We start from the raw sequence: 17,844 nt of genomic DNA, 5'->3' as shown, positions 1-17,844 counted from the left end.
GAACAGGAAACCCCCTTGCCAGCCATTAACGGCCTCTGAAACCCCATTGAGGGGATTGTGAGTAGGCCCTGTCCAGTGTGGAAGCAAGTTTCAAAACTTTATTTCAGCAAATCTGAAGTGTCTGGTACAGGCACAAGTCGAAAAGGTTCACCATCATGGTAGGTAAATTTTACCTGTGTCTGTTTTTTTTATCTGTTATTTCCTGGGACCAACTTGTGGCAACATAAGTGCCGGGCTTTCATTTTTCCTTCATGACGCCTCTCAGCGTTGTCACCGCTGCTGGCAGTCCCAGGAGCTGCCTGCTGCAATTAGCACAGCAGCGGCAAGCCCCAAGATGGCTGCCATCTGCCTTTGTTGCTGGCACTTGGCAGGCAGCTTCTACCTATTGGATGCTCTGAGCACCATTAATTGGGCACCAAGCTCACTCCCTGGCCAATTAGGCCATTTAATTTTTAAAGTAGCTTTGCGAGGCGACACTTTTGATGCGTGGCGCCAGGTCCCAGAATTCATCTGGGTGTAGGCTTCACCCCTGACCCCTCTTTGTAAACCAAAGGTCTCTTCATCCAAAGTGCTGACCTAATTATTCTCTGCACTGCAGCTGAAAGCCCACTCCATATTCCTGCACATTTTCAGATTGCCAGCACTTTGCAGCCTTTATTTTTCTTTTCATCTCTCCAGCTGGTTGGATACTGCTTTGCTCCTGCCTGGGAGGAAATTGCCCTTTTTCACAAAACACTTGCCTGATGAAAAGAGAGGATACAATTTACAGTACGATTTACTATACTCATGGAAATAGCAGTGGTGGATCTTGCCTCCGTGATTGCAGGTCCTTTACAAGACTCCGTTCCACCTGCTGGCATTGCGGAACGACGTAAAGCACAGATGAAATGAAATGAAAGGTCCGAAAAGCTTCACTCCCACAGGGTGGCCTTCAGAGTGACTCATGCCTGCCTGATAATCCCACAGGTTTAGAGAAACTCAGGACAAGACATTACTGAAGAGAATCAGGCTTGCAATATTCCCACTTAACCTTTGGGTTGGACCAATGTGAAAGTTGACTCAGCCCACAAAATCATAGAATCGTAGAATTTACAGTGCAGATGGAGGCCATTCGGCCATTAGAGTCTGCACCGCTCTTGGAAAGAGCACCCTACTTAAGCCTGCGCCTCCACCCTATCCCTGTAACCCAGTAAACCCCAGCTAACCATTTTTGGACACGAAGGGCAATTTATCATGGCCAATCCACCTAACCTGCACATTGTTGGACTGTGAGAGGAAACCCACGCAGACACGGGGAGAACGTGCAGACTCCGCACAGACAGTGACCCAAGCCGGGAATCGAACCTGGGACACTGGAGTGATGAAGCAACTGTACTAACCACTGTGATACCACGCTGCCCGCAAAAGATTGTACGCAGCCTGCATTTGCCATTCACAGTGAGTCATTGACTCTATTGGCGGCATGAATTGGTAAAATTACGGGATGCAAAACTGGTGCAGTCCTCCTGCTGTAGCAGATGCACACATCCTTGACGATGGCAGACGGGAGATTTCAGTTACGTGGCTTGATTGGAGAAGCGGGGTATGTTTTCCTTCGAGAAGAGAAGATCAAGAAGAGATTTGATGGAGCTTTTCAAAATTATGAGGTCGAGACAGATTAGGAAATGGAAAACTGTTCCCTTTGCTGAAGGATTGAGACCCAGAAGACATCGATTTAAGGCGAATGGCAAAAAAAAGCCAAGAGGACACGAGGGGAAGACTTTTTTTGTAAAAACGGCGTGCGGTTAGGATTTGGGACCCACAATCTCTGAGAGGCCGTGGAGGCAGATTAAATAGTGGTTCTTGAAAGGGAATTGGATTATCATCTGAGGACGATAAATTTGCAGATGTACAGGGAAAAGACAGGGGAGGAGGACTGGCTGAAAATGAAATGAAATGAAATGAAAATCGCTTATTGTCACAAGTAGGCTTCAAATGAAGTTACTGTGAAAAGCCCCTAGTCGCCACATTCCGGCGCCTGTTCGGGGAGGCTGTTACGGGAATCGAGCCGTGCTGCTGGCCTGCCTTGGTCTGCTTTCAAAGCCAGCGATTGAGTTGCTCTCTTGCAGATAGCTCGTGTCGACACAAGGCACCAAGTGGTCTCCTTCTGTGTTGTAACTGTTTTTTGATGATTCTATGCTAATATCTTCAAATGACATCAAAATATATATTGTGGGCTTCATGCCTGAAGGATGGATAATAATCTTCTCGAAAAGGGTGGGGTTTTTTCAGACTTTATTCATCTTGTGAAACCTGTTGGTCAGTATAATCACCCCCCCCCCTCCCCACGAGAATGGATTCTTTTGACAAAGAACATGTTGCATTTCCTAGTTGCTAAGGTAACCCTCGTGTATTAATAGCATTCTTTCTATTATGCGGCTTTCTTACGCAACATTTATTTTCCCCCGTTGTGTTTTCATCATCTTACTGGGAGACCCTTCACTGATTGAAAATATATAGTGCGAAAGAGACTATCATTAGAGGTGCCAGGCACTTGGATGATTTATAAATGAGCTGTCAGGTTTTTCTTCAGCTTTTTAAGTTGCTCATGTCACACTTTCTGAGTTCTTTACCATTCAAGCCATAACTCGCCAGACATCGAAATCTGGATTTATCACCAAATCTTCAGCGTTGGGGGTTGGGGCAGGAATCTGTTTTGCTGCTCGCACCGATATGAGCTTTTCTTGTCACTTTGGCAGATGGTGGAAGGTTCTGTTCAAAAGTGTAGGGGGGGGGGCGGGGGGGGCATATTGAAATGAAGCTGTAATTATGCAGTGATGCGCAACATTCACCTCATGTTAAGCTCGGAGGTAATCACACCTGAGCACATACAGTGCTTCTAGACACGGGAGCAGGACCAGAAAGAATATTTAAAGCTTTAAAGTTTCAGAGAATCCAAACAGCATTTTGTGGTCCTTCTTTCAAATCCGTTTCCTTTTTCCTGCAGAAGAAAAAACAGCCACATGGGGAAATACGTATTCTGGCCTGGTCTGGTCTTGTGAACTGTAAAATGGAACACCAGCCTTTTATCTTCCTGTCGTTTCCCTTGTGTCTCTGCCCTCCTATAGAGTGGGATTTAAACATCAGAATGGGAACTTTAAATTTGGAGGGCTTGGCAGACTGAGGGCCAGCGTAGGTCACCGCAGACATGGGTGATGGCAGAGCAACACTTAATGCAGTTGAGAATGTGGGCAGAAGAGTTTTGTATGAGCTTGAACGAATAGAAGGTGGAAAACGGGAGGTGGGTCAGGAAAGCATTGGGATAGTTGAGTCTGAAAGTATTAAACGCATGGACGGGTGCTTCAGCTGCAGACGGGCTGAGCCAGGGACAGAGGTGGAGAATATTACAGAGGTGGAAGTAGGCGGTCCTTGTGATGGACAGAATGGGATCAGAGGCTCAGCTCAGGGTCCAATCAGGATGCCAAGAGACAGTGGTCATGGAGAGAGATGGAATTGGTGGTAGAGATAGTGCTGGCCACTGAAGACGATGGTTGCATCCTGAGGGCACTCAACAGGGTAGATGCTGAGTGAATGTTTCCTCTTGCAGGTGAGTCTAGAACTAGAGAAACAGTTTAAAACTGAGGGGTGTCCCGTTTAAGACTGAGATGAGGAGAATATTTTCTCTCAGAGTGTTATCAGTGCGTCAAAGTCTCTCCCTGAGAGTGCAGTGGAAGCTGGCTCATTGAGTATATTCAAGGTTGAGTTAGATAGATTTTTGATCAACAAGGAGGTTATGGTGGGCAGTCAGGAAATTTGTGCCCATTTTCAGATCAACCGGTATCAATGGCAGAGCAGGCTCGAAGGGCAGAATGGCCTACAACATCTCCAAAATCTTGTGTTCATGTGCTAACCCTTGCTTAACTCGAGGAAGTTCGAGCTCTTGTTATGATGTGGCTAACCAATAAAGATCTGCACTGCTTATTTCATCGCAACCCTTTATCATTTCAAAGTCTTTCGCTTTATCCTCCTCAAGCGAAAAAACCTCTAAATTGCTTCATTACTGTAAATCCATTGTTGTGAATCTATGCTCCACGCTATCTATTCCTTTATATTCCTTCCATTATCCATCCCCTCCCCCTGCCCATCTGCAAAACTGCACACCATACTCAAAAGTATGGCGTTACCAAGTTTCCTATACAAACTCAACATGACTGATCTCAACACAAGTCATTTTGTTTGCCTTTTATTGAGGTCATTCAGTGAACATTTTTGAATCCAATTGCCTTCATTAGGAATTAATGAACGATTGGTTATGCAATCAGAAAATGCCATTTCACCCAACCATGTTTTAATAGGTTAATAATGAACATCCCACTGTGTTGAATACTGGGCTGAGGAAGCCAATTAAAATATCAAGAGTCTATTTTGCAAGAGTGCTTTTACAAGTTTGGTGTCCCCTTTTCAGATGTCAATTTGTTTTTGATTGTTCATTATTGTCAGTGGTTAAAGGCTATTTCAAGAATATGGGTTTTTGCCACACGTTAATTGATGCTAGCTCAGCAATTCAGAGTACTTATTGCATCTGTATCTGTGTCATTTTCAAAACAGTGTTGGAACTGGAAATGAAAGTAATTGATTGGCATTCCCATTTGTAAGATTGTGCTGAGCAAGATTTTCTCCACTAATAGATTCCGAGAAAAAAAAGAAATCTACTGCTTCAGTTCCTGATTCCCCCTAGGCTGCGGCGTGGGTCAACCTGGACCGATTACTATACCTGCTGAGCTATTGAAGCACAGACAAGCGGAACTAGTCTATTAAGGCCATTTACTTTTCAGGCTCCAATATCATACTAATGTAGCATGTAATCATGGGGCTCCTCTCATTCTTTGAAACCCCTGGTAGTACTGGCGAGCACTTTAACAACCATCAGAACACCCATCCAGACATCCAGCAGACATGCTGCAATTGACAGTCGTGGCTTCTATTCTGTACTGAATGGACGCAACTGGGATTGAAATGAAAGTCAATCTATTGCATGCTGTGTCATTACATTGCAGTGGTAATGAACTGGTGGTGTAGATTATGAGGGAGTGTTGCCGAACTAAAAGCACGGCGTCCACTCACTAGGAACGATAGATACCTTTCATTTGATTCTGTATTCTGGATACTCCAGTACTCCCAACAAAAAGGAACTTTCCCTCATAGATGTCCTGAGGTGTTGTCAGGAAGCACTTCTGCGCACATGAGGAATTGTAACAGGGAACTCTTTCCCTCTCTAAGCTTTGACTGGGGGTCAGTTGAACATGTTAAGATCATGCTAGATTTTTTTCTAATCAAGGTTGTCATGGGTTACAGAGGCAAGATAGATAGATGGAATGAAGATACAGATTAGCCATGATCTAACTGAACGGTGGAACAGACTCGCAGGACTGAATGGCCTCTTCCTTCTTTGACGCCCTTTGGGGAGGCGGTGGCGTTGCGGTATTGTTGCTAAACTAGTACTCCAGAGACCCAAGGTAATGCTCTGGGGTCCCGGGTTCGAATCCCCACCATGGCAGCTGGTGAAATTTGAATTCAATGAAAAAAAAAAATCTGGAATTAAGAGTCTAATGACGACCATGAAACCATTGCCGATTGTCGTAAAAACTCATCTGGTTCAATAATGTCCTTCAGGGAAGGGAATCCGCCGTCCTTACCCGGTCTGGCCGACATGTGACTCCAGACCCTCACAGCGATGTGGTTGACTCTTAGCTGCCCCCCTCTGAAATGGCTCAGCAAGCCCACTCAGTTCAAGAGCAATTAGGGATGGGCAAAAAGTGCTGGCCCAGCCGGCGACGCCCACATCCCACGAACAAATGAAAAAAACTTTATTCCTCAACCAATATCACAGATGATCTGATCATTTATCTTATTGCTGCATGTGAATTTCATTGAAGGCACAATGGGCTGGTGCATGCATGTGTGTATATATATATATATAATATATATATATTTACTATAATAGTAACCACACTTTAAAAGTGCTTCTTTGAGAAATAACCATTGTCTGAGAAGGGTTATGGGGATATAATATGCTGTTGGCTGTCCTGGGTGCCTTTTGCTACTGGATTACTCTGTCCGAATTGTTCCACGCGTTTATTTGCTGTGTAAATGAGCATGATTGAGGAATCCATCACTTATGGTTTTTGGCTACTTTTTGCATCCCAATGTGGGCATTGGTAGCCTGGCTGGGACAGTCATTGAACTACCAATGCGTCTGTTCAGCAAAAGGCGGCAAGGCAGATTATCCCAGCTTCCATATATTAAGTGCAAGAGCCCAATAATAATTGAACCCCTCAACAGAATTATTGGTTTTCCAATATTTCTTTTTTCTTTTTGCTGAATCCCATCCAGGAGGGACAACAGCAGATTGTCTCCCCAGATCAGGAGCTCATTCAGTGAGGAGTTCTCATAGCATCTTTAAGAACCAGAGGCAACACGAGTGAGAAATCTATTTTACGAGAGCACCCCCCAGGCCAGATCGCCAGCCTGGCATCTAGGCAGCACTGTCAAGGTGCCAGACTGGCAGTGTCAAGGTGCTCAGGTTGAACCAGCAGTGCCAGGGTACCACCCTGACCACGGACCATACACCCAGGGGCTTCCGCTCCCTTGGAAGACCCTCCCAAGTGCAGTCCTCCCATTTGTGGGCACCAGTACTGAATGGCATTCGTCTAAGGTCTCCAAAGTGAAGGGGCTAGATCCCAACACCTCGGGTAGATCAGGCAGGCTGCATATTAGTGTGAGACCAGCTACTCATTAATATACAGATTTGCCAAATACCTATCCCGCCCACAATGGGCAGGATCCGGATCGCAACGTGTCATCAAGATCCCATTAGCACTGTTGCTTCACAGCTCCAGGGTCCCAGGTTCAATTCCGGCATGGGTCACTCTCTGTGTGGAGTTTGCACGTTCTCCCTGTGTATGCGTGGGTTTCCTCCGGGTGCTCCGGTTTTCTCCCACAAGTCATGAAAGACGTGCTGTTAGGTACTTTGGACATTCTGAATTCTCTCTCTGTGTATCCAAACTGGCGTTGGAATGTGGCGACCAGGGGCTTTTCACAGTAACTTCATTGCAGTGTTAATGTAAACCTACTTCTGACAATGAAGATTCTTCTTATTATTATTAATGGTTCGGCTGATTCAGCCAACAATTGGCTCATCTTCAGAGCTCAAGAAATCTCCCAGTTGTCAGCATTATGTGCTTGCTTAGTTACATGATCTCGATGGAAACATGTATTGTGGCACAGTGATTAGCATTACTGCCTCACAGCGTTAGGGACCCGTGTTCGACTCCAGCTTTGGGTGACTTCTGTGTGGAGTTTGTATGTCCTCCCTTTGTCTGTGTGGCTTTCCTCTGGGTACTCTGGTTTCCTCCCACAGTCCAAAGATGTGCGGGTTAGATAGATTGGCCATGCTAAATTGTCCCTTAGTGTCCAGAGATGTGCAGGTTAGGTTAAAGGGATAGGGTGGGATGGGCGAGAGGACGGACCTAGGTAGAGTGCTCTTTCGGAGGATCGGTGCAGACTCCATGGACCAAAGGTCCTCCTTCTGCACTGGAGGGATACTAGGATTCTAGGATTTAGCCTCACTGGTCAGGCACCCCTTCTCAAGTCGAAACGTGTCATTCGGGGTTTCAGCACCTATGCGTTATCCAATGAACCCTCAGGGCTGAAAATGACCATAATGTGTCCAGTGCTGGGGACAGGTTTGGTCTTGGCTGTAACACCCTCGGTCTGCTGTCTAGTCACTGTCTAGCCACTAATGGGAGATATCGATCTGAACAAGGTGAATACATTAAACCACAATTCATTAAATAGCCAATGGCGTTAATAGGACCATGAATGAGCCACACGTAAATCACCTACTGCGTCTGACAGATGTGTACTGTATTACCAAATTTAATTTCTCCTTTAATTCCATGGGTATTTGCTTTATTGCAGTTATGACCAACTCTCCCACTCTGTCTGATTACAGACCTGTAAATATTCCCAGGAATCTGTTACTCCAGCCTTTGTCCGTAATTTAGTAATTGCTCTGCAGGAGGATCTGATATTTGATCACTCCAGAGTTTGAATTCAATTAGAAATCACGCTTGCCACACTTTGCTGCTACTCATATCACAACCATCGGTCAGAAATATCTACCGTCGTCCATGCCTGGACTGAATATAATCTCAAATCCCGAGAGGCGACAGCAGAACTGTGGCTTTCCGTCTAAGCCCATTATAGCATCTAATTTACTCTTTCCTTTCAAATAATGAAATCATTAGCTTTAAATCATTTGTTCTCCAAAGTGCAAATTAAGTTATTTTGTGCTTGATACCCCGCTGCGAAGTGAAAAACCAAATTGCAGCGCGGTTGTTTCCAATGTGTGTGATTGGTGTAGTTAACTCCACTGGATTCACAGGTACAGCATCGTCAGGTGGCCAGAGAATGAATAATGTACAATTACTCATCACAACAAAGAACAAAGAACAAAGAAATGTACAGCACAGGAACAGGCCCTTCGGCCCTCCAAGCCCGTGCCGACCATACTGCCCGACTAAACTACAATCTTCTACACTTCCTGGGTCCGTATCCTTCTATTCCCATCCTATTCATATATTTGTCAAGATGCCCCTTAAATGTCCCTATCGTCCCTGCTTCCACTACCTCCTCCGGTAGCGAGTTCCAGGTACCCACTACCCTCTGCGTAAAAAACTTGCCTCGTACATCTACTCTAAACCTTGCCCCTCTCACCTTAAACCTATGCCCCCTAGTAATTGACCCCTCTACCCTGGGGAAAAGCCTCTGACTATCCACTCTGTCTATGCCCCTCATAATTTTGTATACCTCTATCAGGTCGCCCCTCAACCTCCTTCGTTCCAGTGAGAACAAACCGAGTTTATTCAATCGCTCCTCATAGCTTATGCCCTCCATACCAGGCAACATTCTGGTAAATCTCTTCTGCACCCTCTCTAAAGCCTCCACATCCTTCTGGTAGTGTGGCGACCAGAATTGAACACTATACTTTAAGTGTGGCCTAACTAAGGTTCTATACAGCTGCAACATGACTTGCCAATTCTTATACTCAATGCCCCAGCCAATGAAGGCAAGCATGCCGTATGCCTTCTTGACTACCTTCTCCACCTGTGTTGCCCCTTTCAATGACCTGTGGACCTGTACTCCTAGATCTCTTTGACTTTCAATACTCTTGAGGGTTCTACCATTCACTGTATATTCCCTACCTGCATTAGACCTTCCAAAATGCATTACCTCACATTTGTCCTCAATCACTTACCCCCAGGGTTTTTATTCTTGCCTTGGCGGCCTTGATATTATTTTCTCAATTTATGCCTCTCCAGGAGGTTATACGGCTGCGGGTGGGGGTTGGGGTGGGGGGGGGGGGGTTGGGTAGGAGAATATCGTGGAGATTGGGGACTACGCGGTTTTCTGGATTCCAATGGTGACCACGCTTCAAAATTACTTAATTGACTGTAAAGTGCTGAGGAACATCCTGAGATTTTGAACGGCGCGATGTAAATGCAAGTCCTTCTATTCTGCTCAATTCCTGTAGACATATCCAAATTTCGATTACACATTCAACATTGATTTGCCTTTAGTGTGTGGAACTTTCTTGTCCTATATTAAGAGGAAATTCTGTAGTCTACGGTAGAAAGGTCTCTTTTCAGATAATGTGAATTAAATGCTTTTTGAAATAGTGTTTTGGAGCATTAGTTCCTGCAGAAATCATTTTGACACCCAGGCCGCAGACTGTTTATCTAAGGAAGTCATTTGCAACCTATTCATGTCAAAAAGATACTTATGTTACACAAAGTAGGAACATAAATTGGATTCAGGGATTAACAGCTTGAAAATGTGAATTCTGTGCAGTGTCATTCATTTGTCTGTTCAAGACAATTCAGTGACACTTTCTGACAATTTGCTGGTAGCTCTGAACATCCGTGTCCCGAATTGATTGGAGTCTTCTATTTCCCATCTGTTTAAAAGCTGATCGCTCTGCTCAACCAGCAGTGCTGGGAAAATTCTGGAATATCAGTGCAGTCTGACTTCTTCCATCATTGTTACGTAGTTCAGCAGTCATATCTGCCAGATTAGGGCAGCACGGTAGCATTGTGGATAGCACAATTGCTTCACAGCTCCAGGGTCCCAGGTTCGATTCCGGCTTGGCTCACTGTCTGTGCGGAGTCTGCACTTCCTCCCCGTGTGTGCATGGGTTTCCTCCGGGTGCTCCGGTTTCCTCCCACAGTCCAAAGATGTGCAGGTTAGGTGGATTGGCCATGATAAATTGTCCTTAGTGTCCAATATTGCCCTTAGTGTTGGGTGGGGTTACTGGGTTATGGGGATAGGGTGGAGGTGTGGGCTTGGGTAGGGTGCTCTTTCCAAGAGCCGGTGCAGACTCGATGGGCCTAATGGCCTCCTTCTGCACTGTAAATTCTTTGATCAACCTTATTTAGGTGTGTGCCAGTCTTCAGTCGTATCCCTCGTGTTGTCGCACGCTATGTTTCCACATTACTGGCTCTGACGTTAATGAAAGCAGAGTTTTACCTCTGTTAGGGTGACACGGCGGCGCAGTGGTTAGCGCTGGTGCCTCACAGCGGCAGGGACCCGGGTTCGATTCTGGCCATGAGTGATTGTCTGTGTAGAGTTTGCACGTTCTTCCCGTGTCTGCGTGGGTTTCCTTCAAGCGCTCTGATTTCTTCCCACAGTCCAAAGATGTGCAGTGTGATGATAGGCAGACTATCATTTGTATATAATATGAGTAGTTCATCATTACTGTAAATTCTATGATCTATGATCTGCATGTGTATTATAAGTTATATGTTTTACTGTTGTAGTTCTAGCATCCGACCAGCAGGCAGGGTGAGTACGGAGTCCCGGGACCCAGATGCACCATGTGTTCCTTCAGAAGGTGTTTGTTAGGAGTTGATAGCAGTCGCATATTAAAGCAGCTCTGTTGTATCTCAGTGTAAGTAGTGTTAGACATTTATTTCCAACTGTATTCATCTTAGACATTTAGTTATTCATTAGTGTAGTGTTGATAATAAATAATTTTGTTTATGAAACAAAGGGCGCGATTCTCTGCTCTGGCGCCGGTTTGGAGAATCGCCTGGCGCGCCATTTTTTCCCGCGACGCTGGTCCAACGCCCTCCCGCGATGCACCCAAGTGGCGGGAACAGCCCCGTCGAGTTCTGTGCGGCGCAGGCCGGAGAATCACCCGCAACACCCAAAATGGCGATTCTCCGCTACACCCGCTATTCTCCGACCCGGATGGGCCGAGCGGCCTGCCCAAAGCGACGGCTTCCCGCCGGCGCCATCCACACCTGGTCGCTGCCAGTGGGAACAGCGCGGAATGCTGGGGGGGCGGCCTGTGGGTGGGCGAGGGGGGTTCTTTCACCGGGGTTGCACTCAAAAGGGGTCTGGCCCATGATCGGCGGACGGGCCTCTCTGAAGGAGGACCTCCTTTCCTCCGCCGCCCCACAAGATCCATCCGACATCTTCTTGCGGAGCGGCCTCGGGGAGGACGGCAACCAAGCATGCGCGGGTGATGCCAGTTAGGCGGCGGATGATGCAGCGCCACTTTTATGCAGCGCCACTGCCCGGCACGCTGACGCGCTGCTTTCGCAACACGCCTACCGAGTTTCTCGCGGCCCCGATCCTAGCCCATTTTCGGGCCCTGAATCGGTCGAGATCGGGGCCGTTTCGCGCCGTCGTGAACCTTGATGGTGTTCACGACGGCGTGGGCACTTAGCCGCGGGAGCGGAGAATCGCGCGCAAAGTCTAATGTTCTTTGTTCACACAGCAATATCAAGATTCCACATCAGCCCAATCAAAGAACATTACATGCAGGTTGGGTGGATTGGCCATGATCAATGCATGAGGTTACAGGGAAAGGGCGGGGAAGTGGGCCTACGTAGAGTCCTTTTTCGGAGGGTCAGTGCAGATTCGATGGCCTCCTTCAGCACTGGAGGGATTCTATTCTATGGCTTGGTTCAAGTGAAAGAAAAGACGTATTGTCTCAGAAATGATCCCAGTCTAGCCTTCATACACTTCCCCACATTGAAATTTTGTTGCTTATGTGGTAGGCAAGCACGTGTATTTTTACGGCATTGTCAATTGGAACAGCCTCGTGTAGAGAGTGTGTGAATCCACTGAACTCCTGCAGACCAGATTGGGAGATTTATCACCATATCTAACTCGTAGCCTCATTTACTCTCACAGATGGACAGTAATTAATTGGTTGTAAGTGCGGCACGGTTAGCACTGCTGCCTACAATGCTGAGGATCCGGGTTCGATCCAGGCTCCAGGTCACTGTCTGTGTGGAGTTTGCACATTCTCCTCATGTTTGTGTGGGTTTCGCCCCCACAACCCAAAGATGTGCAGGGTTGGTGGATTGGCCAAGCTAAATTGCCCCTTAATTGGAAAAAAATGAATTGGGTACTCTAAATGTATATATTTTTAAAATTGACTTTAAAGTGCTTTGGGATATCCTGATGTTGTGAAAGTTGTTTTCTAAAATGGAAGCCTTTTCACTATTAAACCTTTCTTGTTTGTTCCTTCTTCCACTGATGCACAATTGCCTTTTGTTCCTCTGGTTTCACATTCTTTTTCCCTCTTCTGCCTATGTGCCTTCAACTGTTGTGCTTCTAAACTCTGAATTCCCAAACTAAATCTCTCCGCCTCTCCACCTCTCTCGGATTGAAATAAAATGCTCCTTAAAATCTACCACTTTGCTCAGGTCCTACTTTTTGAACTATTTGTTCATTGGCTTCGCTGGCAGGACCAGCATGTGTTGCCCATCCACAATTGCCCTTGGAGAGGTGGTGGTGAGCTGCCTTCTTGAATCACTGCAGTCTATCTGCTGCAGGCACCCCCAATGTGTTTTAGGAAGAGAATTTCACTGTGACAGTGAAGGAACAGTGATACAGCTTCCAGTGAGGACGGTGCTTGGCTTGGGGGAGAACATGCAGGTGGTCGCTTTTCATGTTCCTGCCACTCTTGTTCTTCAAGGTGGCAGGAATCAAGGTGCAGACTCGATGGGACGAGTGGCCTCCTTCTGCACTGTATGTTCTATGAATCGCGGGTTTAGAAGCTGCTGTTGAAGGAGCTTTGGTGCGTTGCTTCAACACATCTTGCATACAGTACATACTGCTGGTGGTGGAGGCAATAAATGTTTAGGTTTGCAGAAGAGATTTACGTATGGAGGGTATTAGCTATGAGGAGCGGTTGAATAAACTCGGTTTGTTCTCACTGGAACGACGGAGGTTGAGGGGTGACCTGATAGAGGTCTACAAAATTATGAGGGGCATAGACAGGATGGATAGTCAGAGGCTTTATCCCAGGCTAGAGGGGTCAATTACGAGGGGGCATAGGCTAAAGGTGCGAGGGGCAAGGTTTAGAGGAGATGTACGAGTCAAGTTTTTTACACAGAGGGTAGTGGGTGCCTGGAACTCGCTGCCGGAGGAGGTGGTGGAAGCAGGGAAAATAGTGACATTTAAGGGGCATCTTGACAAATACATGAATAGGATGGGAATAGACGGATACGGACCCAGGAAGTGTAGAAGATTTTAGTTTAGACGGGCAGCATGGTCGGCACAGGCTTGGAGGGCCGAAGTTCCTGTTCCAGTGCTGTACTTTTCTTTGTTCTTTGTTCTTAAGTTCATGGACGGGATGCCAATCAAGAGGTCTGCTTTGTCCCGGTTGGTGTTGGGCTTTCTGAGCGTTGTTAGAGCTGCACTCCTTCAGACAATGGGAGAGCATGCCATCACAATCCTGATTTGTGCCTTGTCGATGGTGGACAGGTTTTGGGGAGACAGGAGATGAGATACTCACTTCAGAATTCCCAGCCTCTGACCTGCTCCTGTAGCCATAGTATTTATCTGGCTGATCCAGTTCAGATTCTGTCAAACTGCAGGAAGTTGGTCGTGGGAGAATTCAGCGGTGGTAATGCCATTGACTGTCCAGGGGAGATGATTAGATTATTTTTTGTTCGAGGTAGTCATGTAATTGGCACTTGTGTGGTAATACAATCCCCGACCAGACCCCAACATCGGCAAGGATACTGGTCCGAACCCCCAATATTTTATTTTACTTTTAAGACTGTGTTGAAAGATTGGTTCGCTCCAGGAGTGCTGATGAAATAGGGCTTGTTTTCTTTTAAGAATTGTTATTATTTTCATGTGTATTTATAACAAAAAAGAAAACGTAAGAAAACATAGGAAACATATACAGAAACATGAGGCATATTGACAGTCAACTTCAAAAGGTCGGTTACAACAACCTTATTATTAACTATATACATACTACCCCATGTAGTAAAACATATCAGGGGGGTGTTTGAAGCTGCCACCGTGCTCCCCCCTCCTCTGTTCCCTTTAGTCCCTCTGAACTTCCTACCCCTGCGCTCCGGGTGTTCCCCTGACCCGCTCCCCCTGTCCAGTCAGTCTCCCACCCACCCCCCTCCAAGTTAGGTGCTGGTCACAAACAGGTCCTCGGAAGAGGCTGGTGAATTGCCTCCATGTATTGCGGAAGCCTTCTTCTAATCCTCTGATGGCGAATTTCTTTTTCTCCAATTTGAGGAATTCCGCCAGTCGCCATGGCCTTGGGTGGTCCAGCCGAGCATGAGTCTCCGGCGGGCGATCAGGGCGGCAATGGCTGGGGATTCAGTCCCTCATCTTGTAAAGAGCTCCGGCTGTTCTGCCACCATCGGGCATGGCTCCGCCCTCACTCCCACATCACTGAACATGGCTTCAAAAAGGCGGGGTTGGCTATTTTTAAAACAAAGCTTTATTATGAATAACATATTAAACCTTTCAACCTGAAACCCGGAAAGGACAGCGCACAACTCAATTTTCCATCAATCAACAAAAAAATACATATACAGCTCTTAATCCAGCTCAAACACGCAGGCCTCAAAGTGTTGCTTGCATAACAAAGCAGATTTTGGTTCAATGGTTGCTTCACTTGGTTTTTTTCAGCCTTTTCCTTGTCTCCAGACAATGATGCTCTGTTTTTAAATATTAGCATTTTAAAGCTATGTCACTTTAAAACTATGCCGCTCTTCTGCTGACACACAAGGCTTCCTGGTCAGAGCTTTCACTGTCTCATCAAAAATGGCTCTATCTCTCTCTGACTCCTCCCACCACTGACCTCATATCCTCAAAATGAAAAAAATAGTATCTGCAGGCAGGCTATAAATCATTTAACTCTCTAGGGACTTTCCTAGTCAAACCAAACTGACCCCAGGATTTTAACCCTTAAATTTCTCACTAGATGAAAATCCAATTTCTTAAAATCCTCCAATCGTCACGGTGGAATGAATATTACTTGTTATTTACCACCCCAATTCTGAACACTGTTCAGGTCTTGCTGCGTATGGGCACAGACTGCTTCTGCATCTAAGGAGTTGTGAATGGTGCTCAACATTCTTCAATCATTTGCCAGCATCCTCACTTCTGAACTTATGATGGAGGAAAGATCATTGATGAAGCAGCTGGAGATGGTTCTTCCATGAACTATCCTGAGGAACACCTGCAGCGATGTGCTGGGACCGAGATGGCCGAGATCAACCATCACAACCATCGTCCTTTGTGTTGGTATGACTCCAACCAAGGAGTACTGATTTCCATTGACTCCAGTGTTGCGAGGACTCCATGATGTGATATTTGGGCAAACGTTGCCTTGGTGACAAGGGCAATCGCTCTCCCCTCCCCTCTTGAATTCAGTTCTGTTGTCCATGTTTGAACCACGGCTGTAATGAGGTCAGGAGCCAGGTGACATTGGCAGAACTCAAACAGAGCAACAATGAGCAACTTACTGTTGAGTAAATACCGCTTAATAGCACTGTCAATGACCTCTTCCATCACTTCACTGATGATCGAGGGTTGATTGATTGGGCAATAATTGGCCTGAGTAGGATTTGCCCTGATTTCGTAGACAGGGCGTAGCTGGGCATTCTACCACATTGTCAGGTAGATACCAGTGATGTATTTGTAATGGAACAACTTGGTCAGGAGTACAGCTACTTTTGGAGCACTGGTCTTCAGTGCTATGACTGAAATGTTGTCATGGCCCATAGCCTTTGCAGTATCCAGCGCCTTCAGCCATTCCTTGCTATCACGTGGAGAGAATCAAGGCTGAAGACTGGCATCTGCAATGCTGGGGACTTCAGGAGACGACAAAGATGGATCTTCCACTCAGCACTTCTGACTGGAGATGGCCGCAAATGCTTCAGCCTTGTCTTTCGTACGAATACCGACTTATGTATCCCAGTATCAAATTTTGTTTGATAATCACTGCTGTGAATTTTATGACACATTTTACTGTATTAAGGGAGCTATATAAACACTGGAATTGAAGGAGAACCAGTCTCAGAGATCCTTTTATTCATACTCAGTCTCTTGCCCCATAGAAAGACTAGCAAAGGCAAATTTGTGCAAGGGGAATAATAGTGACTGCCCTTGACATTCAAGGTCACATTTGACTGAGTGTAGCATCAAGGAGCCCAAGCAAAATTGAAGTCCATCAGAATCAGGAGGAAACTTTCCACAGGTTGGGGTCATACCGAATACAAAGGAAGATGCTGTGGTTGTTGCAGGTCAATCATCCCAGTCCCAAGACACCGCTGCAGAAGTTCCTCAGGGTATTGTCCTAGGTCCAACAATCTTCAGCTGTTTCATCAATTAACTTCCTTCCATCGTAAGGGAATGTTAGCTGAGGATTGCACAAAATTCAGTCGCATTCACAACTCCCCTGAAGCAGTCTGTGGGCTTATTAGGAATGAATTTCCTCTGTTTTCACTTGATGCTTCGCTTCAATAACTTGTGGGAGTGGGGGCATGGGAAGAACATGTGAATGAGACCTGTTATTCACCAATGTGATGGACTTTGAAGCTCTCCGTGTCACCAACCCACTGACATCTATCTAGACTTAAATAAAACTTGAGAAAACAAATATATCTATAGTACCTGCTCCATCAGCACAGTGAGGTGGCTCTCGCTCAACTCCTGTAGAGCAGGCAGAAGACAGACAGATAATTGGAATATAGGACCTGTAAGGGCAGGATGTGGTGTTCAAAAAGAACATGATAAGAGGAAAGCACAGACAGACACTGAGTGACTGGAGTGTCATGTAGCACAACTGCAAACTGAAACACAGGTCGGGCGAAACCACTGAACAAGAAAGTCGCAGAGACATCAAGGAAAGGAACAGAAGTGTGAGAAATATTGCGAAACATAAATAAAGACAGATGGTGGGAGAAAACACCTAAAGGCAGATAAAAGAACAGAACAAGCAAATTCGCCAAATGAGAACAAAAAGGGGTTCAAAAAGCAAGAAATAGTAAATGAGAAACAAAGGAAAAATAACGGGTAGGAAAATGTGACTGATAAAGATGTAGTGAAGGGAAAGAATGAACCTGCTCAGAGGCCGCAGCTTGATTGCTAGCCTGTCACACCAGCAATGCCTGTAAAGGAAAAATAAGGTGCAGGTGAAAAAATAGCACTGTCAGAACTCTCTGTTTAATTTGTTCTCACTGGAACGACAGAGATTGAGGGGTGACCTGACAGAGGTCTACACATTTATGAGGGCCTTGGACAGAGTGGATAGTCAGAAGCTTTTCCCCAGGGTGGGATAGTCAATTACTGGGGGGGGCATAGGTTCAAGGTGCGAGGGGCAAAGTTTAGAGGAGATGCGCGAAGGTCGTTTTTTACACAGAGGGTAGTGGGTGCCTGAAACCACCAGGCACCCAGGTGGTGGTGGTGGTGGTGATGGTGATGGTGGTGGAAGCAGGTATGGTAGCGACGTTTACGGGGCGTCTTGACAAA

At 46.1% G+C, this 17,844-nt stretch overlaps 1 protein-coding gene across 8 annotated transcripts in view; it reads left to right on the top strand.

The window, feature by feature from the left end:
* The window catches only part of LOC140391534 (protocadherin-9), an 864,147-nt gene that overhangs the window by 119,267 nt on the left and 727,036 nt on the right, over window positions 1–17,844 (top strand). The window lies entirely within an intron of this gene.

The sequence above is a fragment of the Scyliorhinus torazame genome, chromosome 15 (genome assembly GCF_047496885.1).
Source record: "Scyliorhinus torazame isolate Kashiwa2021f chromosome 15, sScyTor2.1, whole genome shotgun sequence".
Lineage (NCBI taxonomy): Eukaryota > Metazoa > Chordata > Chondrichthyes > Carcharhiniformes > Scyliorhinidae > Scyliorhinus > Scyliorhinus torazame.
Note: the sequence above shows the minus strand (reverse complement) of the source record. Positions and strands in the feature narration are given on the sequence as shown.